The sequence below is a fragment of the Arachis ipaensis genome, chromosome B02 (assembly GCF_000816755.2).
Source record: "Arachis ipaensis cultivar K30076 chromosome B02, Araip1.1, whole genome shotgun sequence".
NCBI lineage: Eukaryota > Viridiplantae > Streptophyta > Magnoliopsida > Fabales > Fabaceae > Arachis > Arachis ipaensis.
Genome location: NC_029786.2, coordinates 18,934,886 through 18,950,352, shown reverse-complemented (window position 1 = coordinate 18,950,352; position 15,467 = coordinate 18,934,886). Strand labels below are relative to the sequence as shown.

The window sequence follows — 15,467 nt, the reverse complement described above, 5'->3', positions numbered from 1 at the left end:
ATATAATTATAAAAAATTAACAAGAATAATGAAAGAAAAAATAAAAAATAAGTTGTGTCCCTTGCTAGTGTCTATGTGTCCTTCCTGTCAGGATGGACACAAAATACACTAATTCAGTGTCTCTGGACACATTGTCTCTGTCCACGTCTCTTCTGTCAAACACGATTTTGTGTCTCAGTGTCCCTGTCTCTGTAAACAAATGCAGCCCATAGTCCGGCCCCGGTCCCGCCCCCGCCTAGGGCATCGGGCATCGGGCATCGGGCGTCGGTATCCGTCGGGGATCGGAGTCTCCAAAGTTATCCGCGTATTTTAAAAGCTAAAGAAAATCGAAAAAAAAAAACAGAAAAATTTAAAATAAAAAAATAATCCTCAATTGTCATTACAAATCCACAATAACTTCAACCATTCAATTCCAATTTTCCTTCAGCCGCTGTGCATGAATTAGTAATTAGTTGGATAATAGTGCAGAATTGATTAATTAAAGCAAATACTATAGCTTCAATTAAAGACAATGATATTGAGAGATATAGTGAAGAAAGAAAAATGAGGAACAAGGAATGAAATAAGAGTTGAGAATTATATTGAATGGGCCTTTGTGCCGAGTGCTAATGCAGAAGTATCCGCCTAACTGATAGCCTAAGACTGCTAATGCAGGAATGTCCGCCTAACTGATAGCATATTGTATGTTTAAATGGGCCTTTGTGCCAAACTGCTAATGCGAAAGTGTCCGCCTAACGGATAGCCTAAGGTTGTTAATGCGGGAATGTTCGCCTAACTGATAGCACTGTTTCTTACTGTGATGCACATTATGATGAGGCCTAACTGACACGGGTAACCGTGATGTCAAGGTGTCTAACTGACACAGTAAAGGAACCATATTCGAGGTTCACTCCGAGTAACGTCGAGTTGCGGGTAGACAACCGACGCATGAGCTCATGGCCTGCGCTAGGAACAGGCATGCATCATATTGTTTGCACATTTGCATTCGATTGTGTTTGCTTTTCTTGTTTCTCTATGATTCTGCTGTTTGTCTTCTTGCAATTTGTTTGTGTGTTGATCTGTTTCTTGTGCTATTAATTGGTGTTGGCAGTAAATAATTCACAAGAAGTTCATATGCGCAAACAAGATTATGCATGCCTGTTCCTAGCGCAGGCCATGAGCTCATGCGTCGGTTGTCTACCCGCAACCCGATGTTACTCGGAGAGAACCCCGAATATGGTCCCTTTACTGTGTCAATTAGACACCTTGGCATCACGGTTACCCGTGTCAATTAGGCCTCATTATAATAACATTTCAATGTGTATCACAGTAAGGAACAGTGCTATCAGTTAGGCGAACATTCCCGCATTAGCAATCTCAGGCTATCCGTTAGGCGGACACTTTCGCATTAGCAGTTTGGCACAAGGCCCATTCAACATACACTTTTCATAATTTACTTATTCATTTCAATTATCTCTTTCAAACATGGTTTCTCATTTACTTTCTCTTATCATGCCTCCGCATCACCAACACTATAAAACATACCTCTGTATCACCGCCTAACTATACATACCTCCGCACCACCGTCTAATTATACATACCTTCGCATCACCCATTAACCTTAAACCTTCTTAGGGACAACTTACACATTTATATTTAACTAAGTTCCAGAACTTTTATAGAAATTCGGACATAATCTCCTCTAAAATAGCACTAAAACCACCCTTACGGGTTGTCTGCCTAACTGATAGCATATTGTATGTTGAATGGGCCTTTGTGCCAAATTGCTAATGCGAAAGTGTCCGCCTAACTGATACTCTGAGATTGCTAATGCGAAAATGTTTGCCTAACTGATAGCACTGTTTCTTACTGTGATACACATTAAAATGTTATTATGATGAGGCCTAACTGACACGGATAACCGTGATGCCAAGGTGTCTAACTGACACAGTAAAGGAACCATATTCGGGGTTCACCCCGAGTAATGTCAGGTTGCGGGTAGACAATTGACGCATGAGCTCATGACTTGCACTAGGAACAGGCATGCATCATAAATTGTTTGCACATTTGATTGTGATTGTTTACTGTTCATTCTTTCTGTAATGTGTCATCTGCTTCTTGTTAATTCTCTATTTTCTGATTCTTGTTTGTATTTTAAGATTATGACGTAACCTTCTCAAAGCTTAGAATAAGATAATAGAGTTAGGAATAATAGTCATAGAGAATAGCGTGAGAACGGCATTCATCCCAAAGAAAGATGCCAAGAAAGAGTTATGTCAGAGCCCACGATACGGAAGTAGCCGAGAGACTTAGTAAGCGAGTTATTACGATAGAGACAAAACTCTAGGTTTCACGAGAGAGATGCGCTTTCACGATGTCACCTTACTGGGAACCATATAGGTTCTCACCCCTTCCTTTTCCCTTTCCCCACAGATGGAAGATCCAGACTTAATCACCACCACAGGAGTTATATTCAGAGAGGTACCAGAGGAGCATGTGTTGTCGGACCCTACAGGAGATGCTCGAAACTAGTCTTGAGCTGATGGTTGCAAAGTTGTGCCTCGACGGTAGAAAGAATGTACGATAGATGGTATTCATTCCTTAGACTTTGCTTTTCCTCACTTCTGTAGCATTTTTGAGGGACAGGACTTGATATTTTCTTTTCTTTTAGCCCGGGTACCAGCTTAGGAGTTTTCTTTATGAACCAGGTATCTGGAAAGTTGTTAGTTGTATATAAGTCTATATGTATATATATATATCTATCTAAGCATGTCAAGTTTGTATGAACTAACTTAAGACATATATATGTATGAAATCTTTTCTGTAATCTTGTTGTTATTTGACTTTGCTGTTAGTCTGGTGTTTATTTTATATTGTATATCTCTGAAGATGTTCATGGTTTTGTTAATAGGTTTGTTAAAAAAAGCTATATGATAAAAATAAGTTAACATATGCGATTCCGTTAATACGAAAGGCTTATATGTAGTAAATATTATCGAGTCTAGAGTTTTATAGGGCTACTGGGAAGTAACATCTGATGACTGGCAGTGATCCGGATCTGTCGGAAATTGGGTATCACAAGCAAGAATTTTCATCATTAGGACATAGACAACAACTAATATAAAATCACAAAAAATCACAGAAATATAAAATGACAGATATCACAACAATGCTATAATAATTAATAAATACTTTAAGGTAAATAAAAATCAAAGAAATCACAGAGGCTGACTTACCGGAAAGAAGAGCGGCCAACAGAGAAGAGGCTGCCGACGGCGATAGAGAACGAACAAACACGATTCTAACTCTGACGATCTTGCTTGACGGCGATGAAGATGATTCTCCTCTGACATGACGATTCTCCTCGGGCTGGGTGAGGCACGCGATGACAACGTTCTCCTCGAACATGTTTCTCAGGTGCACGACGACGGTGCTGCGGTGACCTTCAGAGTGAGAGGGGGAAGCAGGAAGCAGTGAGAAGGGAGAGCGCGGCGGTGAGGGAGGAGGAGGGTGGCGGACGGTGGTAATAGAAGTGGAGAGAATCTGTGAAAGAGTTTAGGTTTTGCTGAATCTGAGAAGAGAGGAAGTAACAGATTTTTATGCAAACCAACAAAATTAAAGAGATGTATCTTGAAACTTTCTATAGCCAGTCAGTTCACTCCTCTATTCCAAAATGTTTTTACTTTCTTTAAAGATCCAAAAAGTATTTTTGCAAACCCATCATCACGGTCCAACAAGATTTCTCCATTTGCTACCATGACAAAAAAATAAAAAAGCCATTTGCTACTTCATGTTCAATAAAATTACATAGTACCCCTTACAAATAATTCAAAATAAAAGCAAGAGCCTTTTGTGCCATTGGTTTTTGGGTTAAAACGAAAGGACAAGAGAAAGGAATCCTGGGATATTTTGAGAAGGATGAATTGGGAAATAATAATAAAAGAGGGGAATTGTTCAAACACAATTTTATTATTCGAATGAGGTGGCTGTTTCCATAAAAGCATTTTTGTGAAAATGATATTATGAACCGTTAAATAGTTCAATCAAATATATTAAACTATCTAACAGTTCACAATGTCTTCATTGGAGTAACCACCTTAGAATTAAGGGGTAGACAAATTTCTCCATACATATCCTAACATTTGGAGTTACTCTCGATGTGAAACTAGCCAGGATATTTCTTAACAACTATTTCTATCACATGAAGATGGATAACAAGAATATGCCACAACCATTAAACAACTATTTTGAAACTCTGAAATATTTAAGAAGCTCATGCAGCAGTGGCACTCGAGTTTCGATCGCTAGATTTGTTTTTGCGGCCCCAAACAGGATTGGACACAATAAGCTGATGCGGCACAAGCCGTTTCTCACGCTTCGTGAGCTTGCGGAAATTGTGAACCTTCAACCTCGCAATCTTCGCCTCTTCTTCAGCGGTTATTTCTCTTACTACAACTGTTAGCCTGCATTCCGGTTTGACTTTGATGCCGGCTCTTCCTTTGGAATGGTAAGAAACTTTCTTCCGGAATAATCCTTTTCCAACAAACGCTTCGGCTGCAAGAAATATGAAACAGCATCAGCACGGATTTAAACAAAGTGGCTAAACAAATTAAGTTACACAATTGCAAAATTTGAAGCGTTACCAACAATGAGGCGCTCTGCATCCAATCCATGATTATTTACGGCATTTCCTTGGGCTTGAGTAATACCCTGCAGTGCTTATAACTTTAAAACATAAGTTTCCAATTCTGCATTTACCAGCACAGATCATGGAAAAGGAGGAACAATCCCATAGAATTAGATAATGGTAATATTAAGGGGAAGAAGTGATGAGATTTGGGAGCTGAAATATATGTAGGAAACAAACTACAAGTGCAGTGCGTAATAATAATAATAATAATAAAGGCAGCTCTGTAGACAAGCATCTCGTGTTAATGCAGGATCCTAGAAAGGCCGCACCAAAAAGGCGTAATGTAGACAGCCTAACCTGATAATTACATAAGTAGCCAATTCCACAGCTTGAAACCGTGACCTTGAGGCCACACGGAAACAACTCAACAACAACAACAATAAGGCCCTTGAAATTGTGGACCGAAGTGGAGGAGAAAAAATTGGACAATCCAGAAAGCCAAAAGAATGTAGAAAATGATAGAGAAGGACATAAGGTAGCTAGAGAAAAAGCACAACAACACTGAAAGTATCTAAAGGTAAGAAAGAAGTTGATCTTTATGGTCTATTTTGTGAATGAATGAATCTGTGACTTTAGAGAGTTGCAGATATATTGCTAAGATACAAGGCTTAATGACCGACTACACCAACAGCTGAACTTGTTCTAAGGAAATACGAACTCTTGGTTAGAAACCAATGAGGACAGATAAATCAACAGCCTAGCCTTGATGCTGTATGGTGCTCTAGAAGAAGCAATTGAATACTCTTAGTTTTGTCTACACACAGAAATGAAAATACAGTGTAATACCACTTATTACCTGATATACAGTTCTTGAAGCTCGCTTTACTGTCACTTGCAATTGCAGCAATGCATCTTTAACCAGCATACCACGAACCAAAGCAGCAACCAAGTTGACCTTCTTAGGACTCTGAGAAAGCACGTTGAAAAATAAGGTAATCAGTCATATATGCTAACTGGACCACAGAAAAACAGAAACCCAGAAATTATGATCATGTTTCCATAGCATTCAATCCAAGGGTGGCTTTTCATTGACCAGAAAATTATGCTGACTGAAGAAACACAGAAAGTTTCTCAAAAAGTAGGCAGAGGCACCATTTGACTTGGTGACCTGGTATTCTCTATGGGCACGTTCAGAGATGCTCAACCAATAGTCTCAGGATGAAACAGATCATGTTATACTTTTCAGTTTTCAAACTATTGCTATGCTGCAGTCTGAACTAGCTAACATTGTATTTTAAGCAGTTACTTCAGAATGACCCATATTAACAGGGGAAAAAATGATATCCATAAGCAATTCACGATATATTGGCAATTTGGCATTGACAAAATCACTGCAGCACCAAATATTATGTTGTTAAAACTGAATTATCCATAATAATATAACAATAATTGTGAATGGCATGAAAGGCATTTCATAGTTAGTGCAAGCATTTGAGTTGAGTTGAGTTGTGTATCATATCATCAAGCATGAAGTGCCCAATGGTTATAAGGCATTTCAAAAGTTCAGGAATCTTCGAAAATCTTATTTCAAGATAAAATGGAAATAATTATTATAAAGAATATTACATACAAAAACTGATAAATCGATGTAGAAATGAATACAGTCAGCACAATGGCAGTGACTGAACCTGTTAAGCAGGAACAATTTCCTTGTCTAAATCATAATAGTTTTGTTAAAAGCACCTTTCAGGATGAAAGATTGATGTTTTATAGGAGTTTCTCTCTCAGACGTTTTTAGACACTAGAAACCTGCGCTTCAATCATATTTATTGTTTTTTTTTTCTCTTATAAGAAGCATCTCTCAGTCCTCTCATTTTCTGTTAGACTACTTCATAATAGGGTTGTCTTAATAAAGGGGTTTGTTTGTTGTTGCTTTTGGAAGAAGTACCATTTTCAAAACAGAGTCAGAGGCAGAAGTAGAAATCATAGACATGCTTTTTTATTAAAATGAAATGGAATTAAACTATTTGAATGATAAGTACTCTTTAGCATAAATTAAAGAAAACCAATGAAATCAAAAGATTTGTGTCATGTCCATAATGTAAATTGAGCAATTACTTAAGAAATACAAGATAACAGAATTACACAAGGGAAAAAAAACAAACCTGCTTTATTTTTGACATTACTGCTTGAACTCTTTCTTTCTTAACAGGTGTCTGCTTCTGGTCTTGAGCTTCTTTGCTACCCAAAAAGGAAGTTAAGGCTAACGGGGAGGAAGTTGGTGTTTATTCCAGATCTGATGACTTAGAAAGTAAACAGGTAGAACCCGAAATTCCCTAAAACAAAAGAACCGTGTAAACTCCAACTATCTCTCAATAGAGTTTAAGTAGAGAGCTTATAACGTGATATGATCAGTCACAATGTAAATCAAAACCTGGGATTGGAAAGAATGATAAACAGGGCTACGAATTGAAATTGAGGGCAATAGTATTGTTCTTGCTGTCAACGTCGTCAGACCCTTACCTACGATGTACAGAAATAGGTTTTCTAAAGTATTTAATAAAACCTAAAAAAATAAGAGTAAAGCATGAGCAACTTCACATAGTTTGCAAGAAGGAAATAGTTAAAAACATAAATCACCAACCTTGGGGAGATGAGGTGGTAGCAGAGTGTGCAATTTGACGAAAAACTGGCAAGAAATGCCTTTGCCACTGGACCATGATTACAATGCACTCTTTCTGTAAAGTACAACCACAATATAACAAGCCAAGTTTTTTAAGGTGGCTGCAGCTCTGATAGGGTTTCCAAAATCCAGACCAATATATCAATTCATAGTTCATACAATTCATATGGCATTCAAGAGAGCAAAATTGAAATTAACAAAAAATTGAACAGAGCAGAATTGAAAAGATAAAAAAAATTGAAGAACAGAGCAGAGCAAACTTCTCAAATTCAACATACATCAAATTTATTCTCAAATTCAACATACAACAAGTTTATTCAACATTTGATTAATCATATAAAAAACAAAATTAAAAAATTAAAAAATAGAAGAACAGAAGCCCAGAACAAAAAACGAAAACAGCACGAACAGAAGCCAGAAACCCAGAAACTCATAGTTATCAGAACCGAACCGGCAATCAACCCGGTCATATGACTGGGTCACCAGGTCACTGGTTCAACCGGTAGGTCACTGATTCACCCGGTTGACCCGGTCATAATTTAAAAAAATACAAATTATATAAATAAAATTAAAATTAAGTATTAAAACTTAAAATGCAAGTCTTTACAAACATAATAATAATCAAATATTATTTTTTAGACATAACTAATGATGCAAAAAGAGATAATAAACTAGTTTCTAGTACAAAATACTTTCACCATTTAAATAAACAAGAACAAGCAAAAGATAACACAATCGATAAATCAAGTCCAAGTGATCTTAAAATCGACATCTATATCTTCATAGGACAAATTTGGAGCTTGATCAACATTTTTCTCATTTTGATTTACATCTATATCTTCCATAAGAAACACTGCATTATGCAGAACATCAGAAACAAAGAAAGAAGAGTTTGAAGAGAGAGCTACAACAAACTAGCAAACTAAATTAATTTCATCTTATTCTTCCATCAATGAATCAATTCTACATACCTCTTAGAGGGATGCAAGAGCTTCATTTATAACAGAGTTGGAAAAGAGAGAAAGATTAGAAATCAGAATAACAAACCCTAACTAACTGTACCAAACTAATTTTGTTAGTGACCAACTCTCTTATCTCTTATCCCTTAACATACATCAACAAAAGATTTAGCATTTTTTAAGCAACACAACAACAAGGTTCAGTAACAAATTCAACTCAACTCAGTTATCCAGCAACAAATTTTACTTTCAGCAACAACCACATTCATGATATGTTCAGCATCAAATAACAAGGCCAAAGCTGAAACTCACCTGGGCAGAGAGATGAAGCAAAACTTAACTAAGTGATTATTCTGCAAAACAGCACCAAATTCAAGGTTCAATAAACTCAGCAATGATTTTCGGCGATGAACAAACTTAAGCTAAGTGATTATTTTGGCATGTCAACAACAAATTCAAGGTTCATGATAATCAGTAACAAATTTCAGCAACACATTCAACTTTCAGCAACAAATTACTTTCAGCAACAAAATCAAAGTGCATTGATGCAGCACCAAAATTGAAGCAGAAAGACCAGGGGAAACTCACCAAATCGTGTTGCACGAAGGAAGTTGACGGCGAAGGAGAAGCTGATGGCGAGGGAGAAGCTGACGGCAAGGCTCAAAGCAAGAAGCCGACAACAAAGATCAGCCCACCGGGATCTGTTGCCTCTGCTACCGGCGACGAAGAGCGCATGGAAGGGAGAGATCGAGACCAGGTGCGAGACAGAGACCTTGAGAAGCAAGAAGACGACGAAGCGAGCGCAGGTGCACGGAACCGCGACGACGACCGAGGTGAGGGGACGAGGTGAGAGACCGAGACCGCGACGAGGTAAGGCCGTGAGAGACTGAGTGTGACGACCGACGAGGTGAGGGGAGCGACGAGTGAGTGACGAAGTGAAGGTGACGCCGTGAGCCACCGTGAGCCGCCATGAGTGATGGACTGTCGAGCTCGAGAGAGAAGAGACACAAGGCTGGCTGGGGGTTAGGGGGATTCCAATTCCATTCAGATTACGGACATTAGCCATTAGGGTTCATGCTTTCATTTCATGCAAATCAACAGGGGGTGAAGGACTGGAGTGAAACGACGCCCCATTTCAGGCATTTTGAACAAAAAAACCATGACCCGGACCGGGTTAAATTAACCGGCCGGGTCACCGGTTTTAATAAAAAGAGAAAAGGACAACTAGGTCCCTGACCTTTTGTTCTGCGGGCATTTTTGTTCCTGATTATTGAAAAATACTTTTAAGTTCCTGACCTTCACAAAACTTGGACGGATCAGTCCCTCCGCCCAAATGCCTCCGTCAAGGACTGATCCGTTCAAATGTCTCCGTGAGGGACTGATCCGTCCAAGTTTTGTGAAGGTCAGGGACTTAAAAGTATTTTTCAATGGTCAGGGACGAAAATGTCCGCGGGGCAAAAGATCAGGGACCTATTTGTCATTTTCTCTAATAAAAAACTGGTCGGGTCAAACCGGTTTTACCGGGTCCATTGTTTGTCCGGTTCGACGAGTGGCTCGGCCCGGCCAGGTGATCGGGTGACCGGATTTTTGGTCGAACCGGCTGGGTCGAGTCGGGTTTGATAATTATGGCCAGAACTTATCGCAAGAGAAGTAGAGAATCGAAGGCCAGAAGCTCGAGCCTCGAAGTAGAGAACAAAACGACCCGTGACGGTGAGCGATGACCCGCAACGGTGAGCGACGACCCGCAACAGTGAGCTTGCTCCGGCGTCTATTTCGATTCACGGCGTCGGTTGTCCGTCGTCTGCAGAAGCTCCAGCCTCGAGCTTAGGGTTGGGAGTGGGAGACTGGGAGTGTTCTTCGAAGATCTTGGGGGATTAGGGATTTAGGGTAAATTGGATCACGCGTTGAACTTCTTCAGCCTTCTTTTTTTTTTAAAAAAAAAGCCAAACGACACCGTTTCATAAGCTGCGGGGAAGAACCGGTACTTTCTGAAACCGAGCCGGTTTGCCCGGTTCGTCGGTTAACCACCGGTTCGGCCAGTTTTTCTGCCGATTTTTTGCAGCGCAGTTTTGTAGGTGGACTGAACCGGCTAGCTGACCGGTTTCCGGTTAACCACCTCTTTTCGCGTTCTTCTTCTTCTTCTTCTCCTTCAACCTAATTAAATTCGTTGTTCTCCTCTTTCGGGTTTTTCTTCTCTGCATTATGGATCTGGATTGATTCAACGCAATTATCTTTGTCGTTCATCTTCTTCTTCATTTTTTTCTTCGATCTGCACTTTTGAATTGAAACAATAAATGAATCAACTTCAAATCAGTTGAATGAGTGCGATTTTGATGATTCTTCTCAAACGCATCAATTTGATGAGGTTTGGATTGTTGAATTCTGAATCGAATTTAATGGAATGAAATTTTTAATTTTATTTGAAGTGAATTGAATAGACTGAAGTGATCTACATCTGAATTGAATTCAATTGAATTGATAATATGTAACTGTGAGTAATTGTGAGTAACTCTGAGTAAATGTGAGTAACTTTTCGGTTCGGTAAGTACTAAAGAGGAGATTCATCACTTTCATGTTTTCGGTTCGGTCCGCAGAAAGGAGTCTAACAAAAATTAGACCAATATGTTATGTTTTCTTCTCTAAGCACTATATAATTGTTTCACCATAATTAAGATTTTGGTTCACCATAACTAAGATTTCGGTTCACCATGAGTACTGTGTTCGGTTCACCATGAGTACTGTGTTCGGTTCATTCTGCACTATTCAAAACTCTTCTTCTTCTCTGAGTAAATGTGAGTAACTTTTTGGTTCGGTAAGGACTAAAGAGGTGGTTCATCACTTTCATGTTTTCGGTTCGGTCCGCAGAAAGGAGTCTAACAAAAATTAGACCAATATGTTTTGTTTTCTTCCCTAAGCACTATATAATTGTTTCACCGTAATTAAGATTTCGGTTCACCATAACTAAGATTTTGGTTCACCATGAGTACTGTGTTCGGTTCATTCTGCACTATTCAAAACTCTTCTTCCTCACCTTCTACTGCTTCTTCACCAGAGAGAAAAGGAGGAAAAGACAAAAAAATACAGCAGCAACAACAACAAAAGAATGATGATAGGGTTTCAGGGTTTAGGGTTTTAAGGTTTAGGGTTTATGGGTTCAGGGTTCAGTGTACAGGGGTTCAGTGTGTTTCAAACTTTCGGTTCGCCCCGTGTATTAATTTTGGTTCACCATGTTCATGGTTGAGGGTTTAGGGTTTAGGGGTCTAGGGTTTAGGGTTTAGGGTTTTAGGGGTTTAGGGTTTACGGTAGGGTTCAGGGTTTAGGGTTTAGAGTTCAATGTTCAGGGTTAGAGTTTAGGGTTTAGGGTTTAGCGTTCAGGGTTCAGAGTTCAGAGTTCAGAGTTCAGGGTTCGGGTTCAAGGTTTAGGGTTTAGGGTTTAGGTTGTAGGGTGTAGGATTTAGGGTTTAGGTTTTAGGGTTTTAGGGATTTAGGGTTTATGGGTTCAGGGTTCAGAGTTCTGGTTTTAGGGTTTAGGGTTCAGTGTTTAGGGGTTCATATTTTTTTGGTAAACAGGAGAGCGATTTGGATTATTCAATTTTGAATCAAATTGAATGGAATGCAATTTTTAATTTGAATTTAATTAAATGGACGGAGGTGTACTGAATTGAATTGAATTGAATTGATAATATGTAAATTGTAGGCAGAGGTATTTGTATTTGATTTTATATAATGGATTATGTTTCGTTCACTCAGTACTATACAATTGTATTATTTTCGGTTCACCATGAGTACTATGTTCGGTTCACCATGAGTAATGTGTTCAGTTCACCATGAGTACTGTGTTTGGTTCATTCTGCAGAAAGCTGTTTGAATTTGATTTTATATAATGGATTATGTTTCGTTCACTCAGTACTATACAATTGTATTATTTTCGGTTCACCATGAGTACTATGTTCGGTTCACCATGAGTACTGTGTTCGGTTCACCATGAGTACTGTGTTCGGTTCATTCTGCACTATTCAAAACTCTTCTTCCTCACCTTCTACTGCTTCTTCACCAGAGAGAGAAGGAGGAACAAAAAAATACAGCAACAACAACAACAAAAGAATGACGATAAGGAGAAAACACGTGAAGAAGAAGGAACGCGAAAAAGGAGGAGAAGGAGGAACGCGAAGAAGAAGGCGAAGAAGAAGAAGATGCTCCGTGTGTAAACGAGCGTGAGAAGAAGAAGAAGCCCGGGAGAAGAAGAAGAAGCGTGGGGGAGAAGAAGCGTTGGGCGATTTCGTGTGTATTGGGCGCATGTATTTCACGTTTTATTTAATGGTATTGGGTTTTTTTGGTGTTGGGCCAACCTGGTTCCATGGTTACATAGATGTGTAGCATCCCCGATTTATTAATTTATTTCTCCACTGGAGTGTTGTTTCCTTTACTTTGGACCGCACTTCTCCAGGACTATGATTTTATTTTCCTTTTCTATGTATACGTATCTTTTTTTTTCTTTGATTGGGTTAGTAATTTGGTCCAGTTGCCAAAATCTAACTCATTTGTCGAGCTCTCATGGTGTCTGTGTCCGTGTCGCATGTGAGAATAAAATGAGATAAAATATCAAGAACAAAATATAAAGATAGAAAATGTTAAAATTAGTGTCTTTACCGATATTGAAGTGTGTTGGTGCAGTTTGGTGGTGGCTCGTTACATCATTTTTAAATTAAAAAAATTAAGAGTTTAATATTGTAAAATAAATAAATAAAAAAGATATAATAATATAAAACAAAAAAGTATAAATAGAAGACTCTAATATTGATATTCACTAATATAATTATCTCACTATTGATTCGACCGTTACAAATCCAACATCATAACTCGGCATTATCTATCATAACTCGGCATTATTCACGTTATTACTCAGCAAGCTGGCGTTATAGTTCGGCAGTTCAAACAATATCAACGAACATCTTAGAATTGAAACATCAGATGGGATTTTATCACCCAATTAGTACTCTTCAATTCATATGATGAAACGGAAACATAACCGACCTATCTTCACTCATAAAAGGTATAGTCTTCTATCCTTAGAACACATTGAATTCTCAATACTGACTTAAGCTTCGGAGTGCCTTTGCAGGTACACTCCCCCCTTGTTTCTTGCTCACGCTCTGTGCATTTGGACATCCCTTCGGAGCATAGCTCAGACTTCCACAAGGCTCAAAGGTCGGAATCGAAGATAACAACTCGGCGTCGATTCCCAGGGACCGAGCTCTCCCTTCAGGTATCTATACAAGAACAATTGGTGCCCACCGTGGGCCGAGAATATAACCCTTTCCATATATCATCGGCCTCGACGTTCTCGCTTGGAACCATGGCTGAACAACTTCCACCCACGCCATCTGAACTCCTTCAGATGGTGACCGAGTTATGGCAAGCCAACCAGCGCATGGCCGAAGAGAACCAACGAATGGCAAATCAAATTTCTAATTTGAATAACACCCGAATGGAAAACAACAATGATCGACAAGAACGGACAGAAGAAGCCTAACATAACTCATGGCCGACGCATGTCTCTGAAACTGCTCGGCACGAAGAAGAGCAACCCGAGCATAATGAGAAAGCTTGGCCAGACGACGAGGGCGACAACCTAGAAAGCTCCCCTGGGACGTTCATGGCCGAGGTGATGAATTTCGTGTTGCCTATGAGGTTCACCCTGCCGACCACACTAACCCCTTATGATGGGCTAGGTGATCTGAAGAAATACATCAAGAAGTTCACGTGTTGTCGGACCCTTATGATGGGCTAGGTGATCTGAAGAAATACCAGAGGAGCACGTGTTGTCGGACCCTACAGGAGATGCTCGAAACTAGTCTTGAGCTGATGGTTGCAAAGTTGTGCCTCGACGGTAGAAAGAATGTACGATAGATGGTATTCATTCCTTAGACTTTGCTTTTCCTCACTTCTGTAGCATTTTTGAGGGACAGGACTTGATATTTTCTTTTCTTTTAGCCCGGGTACCAGCTTAGGAGTTTTCTTTATGAACCAGGTATCTGGAAAGTTGTCAGTTGTATATAAGTCTATATGTATGTATATATATATCTATCTAAGCATGTCAAGTTTGTATGAACTAACTTAAGACATATATATGTATGAAATCTTTTCTGTAATCTTGTTGTTATTTGACTTTGCTGTTAGTCTGGTGTTTATTTTATATTGTATATCTCTGAAGATGTTCATGGTTTTGTTAATAGGTTTGTTAAAAAAAGCTATATGATAAAAATAAGTTAACATATGCGATTCCGTTAATACGAAAGGCTTATATGTAGTAAATATTATCGAGTCTAGAGTTTTATAGGGCTACTGGGAAGTAACATCTGATGACTGGCAGTGATCCGGATCTGTCGGAAATTGGGTATCACAAGCAAGAATTTTCATCATTAGGACATAGACAACAACTAATATAAAATCACAAAAAATCACAGAAATATAAAATGACAGATATCACAACAATGCTATAATAATTAATAAATACTTTAAGGTAAATAAAAATCAAAGAAATCACAGAGGCTGACTTACCGGAAAGAAGAGCGGCCAACAGAGAAGAGGCTGCCGACGGCGATAGAGAACGAACAAACACGATTCTAACTCTGACGATCTTGCTTGACGGCGATGAAGATGATTCTCCTCTGACATGACGATTCTCCTCGGGCTGGGTGAGGCACGCGATGACAACGTTCTCCTCGAACATGTTTCTCAGGTGCACGACGACGGTGCTGCGGTGACCTTCAGAGTGAGAGGGGGAAGCAGGAAGCAGTGAGAAGGGAGAGCGCGGCGGTGAGGGAGGAGGAGGGTGGCGGACGGTGGTAATAGAAGTGGAGAGAATCTGTGAAAGAGTTTAGGTTTTGCTGAATCTGAGAAGAGAGGAAGTAACAGATTCTTATGCAAACCAACAAAATTAAAGAGATGTATCTTGAAACTTTCTATAGCCAGTCAGTTCACTCCTCTATTCCAAAATGTTTTTACTTTCTTTAAAGATCCAAAAAATATTTTTGCAAACCCATCATCACGGTCCAACAAGATTTCTCCATTTGCTACCATGACAAAAAAAATAAAAAAGCCATTTGCTACTTCATGTTCAATAAAATTACATAGTACCCCTTACAAATAATTCAAAATAAAAGCAAGAGCCTTTTGTGCCATTGGTTTTTGGGTTAAAACGAAAGGACAAGAG

The 15,467-nt window shown here is 39.1% G+C and overlaps 1 long non-coding RNA gene and 1 pseudogene across 1 annotated transcript; both read right to left on the bottom strand.

The window, feature by feature from the left end:
• LOC107625015 lies at nucleotides 3,930-8,981 on the bottom strand (annotated as a pseudogene).
• LOC110268760 lies at nucleotides 14,235-15,162 on the bottom strand. The gene is made up of 2 exons (XR_002357186.1): nucleotides 14,813-15,162; nucleotides 14,235-14,634 (listed from the first exon to the last, which is right to left on the bottom strand). It is a non-coding gene; the product is annotated as an uncharacterized LOC110268760 (long non-coding RNA).